We start from the raw sequence: 4,300 nt of genomic DNA on the forward strand, positions 1-4,300 counted from the left end.
GAAAAACAAAATTTATTGACTTCTATTCATTTAATCCATGTTTTTAGAATTAAATTGTGAATATTAATTGTAACAATAAGAACATCAACAAGTAAAATTTTATATAAGCTTCATGCAGCCCTGGGGTCAAAACTAGAGTGAGTTAAATACAACTCTCATGGTAGTTAATATGTTAAACCAGAGAAAGAATCAAGGAGATAGAACATGATTTGGGGAACAGACATATTGAATTTGAGGTACCAATGGAACATCCAAATTACAGGGTCCAGGAGATGGTGGTATATGCATATCTAGAGCTCAAGAAATAAAAATGGATCGGGGGTAGAGATTTAGGAATTATTAGTGTATATGAATGATGAATGCAAGACTTAAGAGTGAATAAAATAACCCAGGATGAATGAGTGAGAAGCTCATCAAGATAAGATCATTGGGGAACACCAACTTTAAGGGTGAATGGAGCTACAGGATCTCAAAAAGAGAAAGTGTTATGGACTGAATGTTTGTATTCCCCAAAATTCATTCATTTAACCACCAATATGATGGTATTTGGAGGTGGGACCTTTGGGAGGTAATTCAGCCATGAGGGTGGAGCCCTCATGAATGGTATTAGTGCCCTTGTAAGAAGAGGCCAGAGAGCTACCTCACTCTCTTTCCACCATGTGAGTACACAATGAGATGTAGGCAGTCTGCAACCCAGAAGAGGGCCCTCACTGCAACTGACCATGCCAACACCCTGATCTCAGACCTCCAGTCTCCAGAACTGTGAGAAATAACTTGCTATTGTTAATAATCCACCCAGTCTGTGCTATTTTGCTATAGCAGCCTGACTGGACTAAGCAGCCATGAGACGTGACATAATCACAGGAGTGATAGCTCATTATGTTCACAGGGGAGGGAACCGTACAAAGGTGAGGGTCTTTGAGGGTCATTCTTAGAATTCCGCTACCATAATTTAATGACCTTCATTCTTTTAAATATAATCAGTAGTACCAAATTTTTAGAGTAGATCTGGACACAATCAAAAGTCCTTTAGTGAATAAGATGGGTGAACAGGTTTTTTTTTGAAAAATTGATTTGAATGTAAAGTAGTAGGAATGTTTTGCTTGCATGACCCGTAAACAAGATCTGAAAGTAATTTCAGCATGGAGGTTTTCTTATTTCACATTTGACTGTGCTACTGCAATGTGTTTTATGGGAACCAGTGTGTTGGGAAAAAAACACACATTTCAATGGAAGCATAAATACATGAAGCCCAAAATTCCCTTTCCCAGTTTTAGATAGACTGGTCTCCCGAGTCCAACATTTATTCGCTAACAATGGAATTTGTGTCTTAATTTTCCTTTCCCTCCCACCTGCAAGTCACACTGGGCCAAAGGGGTAAAATTCTTGTCTAGCTCAGCAGTTCCAAAGAGGAGCAAGGCCTCCTGGGTGCTATTTGGAGAGATGGTGAGAGACAGGCTTTTGCATTTCTGTGGGGTTTGGACAGGCCCTGCATCTACCACAGGTGGGTGGTCTAAACGATCTGTAGACAGTTGAACTCCTCGGGCTTTGGGGTCCTGGGATATGCCTAGTATTTCAAAAGCAAGTCCATTCTGGACAGTTTTCTGGAGGCAAAACCTCAGAATCAAAAATGACCTCATTAAAATAAGGAGAGGCAGCTGAAGCTGAGGTCCCAGAGGGAGCTGCTTTTCCTCAGACTTCCTCTATTTCACTTTCTTCAGCCAAAAAGTAAGATAAATAAATAAATAACAAAGCCTACATGTTTTCCCTAGTACAGAATAAACCTAAGGCTGTCCCCTCTCCACTCTCGAGCTTTGTACCGTCACGTGGTGAGAGGGAGAGAGGGTAATGGGGGAGAGAAGGGTGGCCTCCACTCACCAAACCTACAGGACATGGTTATAGAGACCGACGCAGGAAAAACACCGAACCTAAGGCTCAGCGTTGCATAAATATGTCAAATTCTGTGGCAAAAAGGGAAAGGCAGGACATTATCTGTCAGAGATGAAAACCATCTCAAAGAGCAAGATGATAAGAACTCCTATATTAGTGGCAGAATTTCTTAAATTTGCAAGGCTAGGACTTGTAAGATGTGCATTAAGTAGATTTAAAAAATAACCTACCAAAAACCAAAATAAAAACAAAAAACAACTTCCCTTAAGAATTGGCTCATCAGACTCTGTTAGAAGAAGCCTCTTTTCAATGAATTCCATTAATAATGCCTGACTAAGATGAATGCTTGTCTTCTTATACAAAGAAACTAGCTTGGTATAATAATGGAAATACTCTTTAAAATATACATTTATTTTTCAAATTTTTCATTGTGTCTAACCAAGATTCCCTCTCTACCATCATCTATCTTATGCAAACTGGCATTTTCTATTTCATTTTATCAATATGCTGGCCCTAAGATATTTTGCCCAAACTTTCACTGAAACAAATTAACTGTTTAATGAAATTAACTAAATATTAAACTTAATAAACTCTTCCTTTTGCCATTTTTCCCCTTCCTTTCTTTTTCTGGCCTACCCAGGATAAAAATTTCCAAATTTAAGATGTCATCTTCTCAATAACAAAACTTCAAGCAACTCAGTGGGTAGAGAATTTAATCTTGAGTGCTTTTGAAATATGAGAATTAAAACTTAGTTTGCCACCTATTTAAAAATTACTGTCAAAATTCTTTGTGATCCGGAGAGAAAAGAACTTGGAAACAGTATAATGTGATGATTGAGAGTATGGGCTTCCAGGTCAGACAGACCGGCTGACAAATCCTGGCCCTGCCTCTTAATATCTGTATATCCATGGACAAATTACATAACCATTCTGAGCTGTTTTCCTCACCTATAAATTGGGTATAATGATAATGAATACTAAATAAGGTGATATGTAAAACTAGAACTCAAGCGTAATTATTTTAAAGTTAGGTTTTTAAAAATTGGTGATTTACCAAAAAAAAAAAAAAAACCCACAAATCTGAAAGACAAAACAAACAAAAACCCCACCCCAAACAACAACAACAACAAAAAACAACTTCCCATAAGAAGTGGCTCATCAAACTATGACAGAAGCCTCCTCTCCATAAACTCCATAACTTCCTCCCTGAACTTGAACCTTTGTCTCAGGGGTCTAGAAAGAATTTCATCCTCTATTGCTCCTACAAATATTCTCCTCACTCACTTTCTGTTCATTCTGTAAACCACCTACCAGTTCGTCAACATAATATTGACAACCCTCTCTGTTTGTCTTGGCTGATTGATTTTCCTGAGTACCATTAGAAGCATTAGCCTTCACCTGTCTTAATTGGGTTGTCTAGTCTGTAATGGGCTGGAATGCTCTTACACTTACCATTTTGGAAGAGGTTGAGTTAGATCCCAGGCTGTGCCTATAAATGCTCCTGTTAGTTACAATGTCTTACCTTGATATACAACCGTGGCAAATAAGAAATGACAAGATGGCATTAAATGTCTTTCTCTTTGGACATAAAAAGTTCATTGCCTCATCTAAGGAAGCAGAAAGAAAAGAGATATTTTGTGTATGTTTTTACATGCATAAAACATACAGGTTATTATGTGGAATACCAGGAAAGAAGAATATAGTTTTCTTTATGGCATGTTGGTTTTTATATGAAAGAGTATTCTTGGAAATTCCAGAGCAAGGGTTGGCAAACTGTGACCCATTGGCCAAAATGGCTCTCCTGCTTGTTTTGTTAGATAAAATAAAATAAAATAAAATAGTATTATTGAACACAATCGGGTCTGCCTATTTACCCACGGTCTGTGTCTACTTTATGCTACAACAGCTGAGTTGAATAGTTGCAACGGAGACCTTGTGGCCCACAAAGCCTAAAATATTTACTCTCTAGTGGTCCCTTACAGAAGAAGTTTGCTGACTGCTGTACATTTAAAGTAAGATGAAGCTTCCTCAAAGTCACCATTGGTTTTCCCGGAGTGTTTTGTCCATCTGATATGGATACAGCAGCTACATTACAATTTCCTGGAATAGTCCTATCAAATGTTATTTCCCTAGTGCCCTCATTTGTATATACAAGGAAATTTATAACAGTTTGATAGTACATTTTGTTCTTTGGTTTAAAATCTACAGCCCCTATGCATATGAATACCAGGGCTCCCAAGGAGGATGGAAAAACAGAAATTGTTTGCCAGTGATCACAGGCTATGATGACGTTGAATCAACGTGATCATTATTAGTTCTGAGGCTTTCAAGATATTTTGAAAATGATTGCTTATTGCAATTTGGCCCTTCATGTTCGAACATAGATGAGAATTTTTTTTCAGCCACAGAG

This window comes from Propithecus coquereli, unplaced genomic scaffold (genome assembly GCF_000956105.1).
Source record: "Propithecus coquereli isolate 6110/MARCELLA unplaced genomic scaffold, Pcoq_1.0 Scaffold5, whole genome shotgun sequence".
Classification (NCBI taxonomy): Eukaryota; Metazoa; Chordata; class Mammalia; order Primates; family Indriidae; genus Propithecus; species Propithecus coquereli.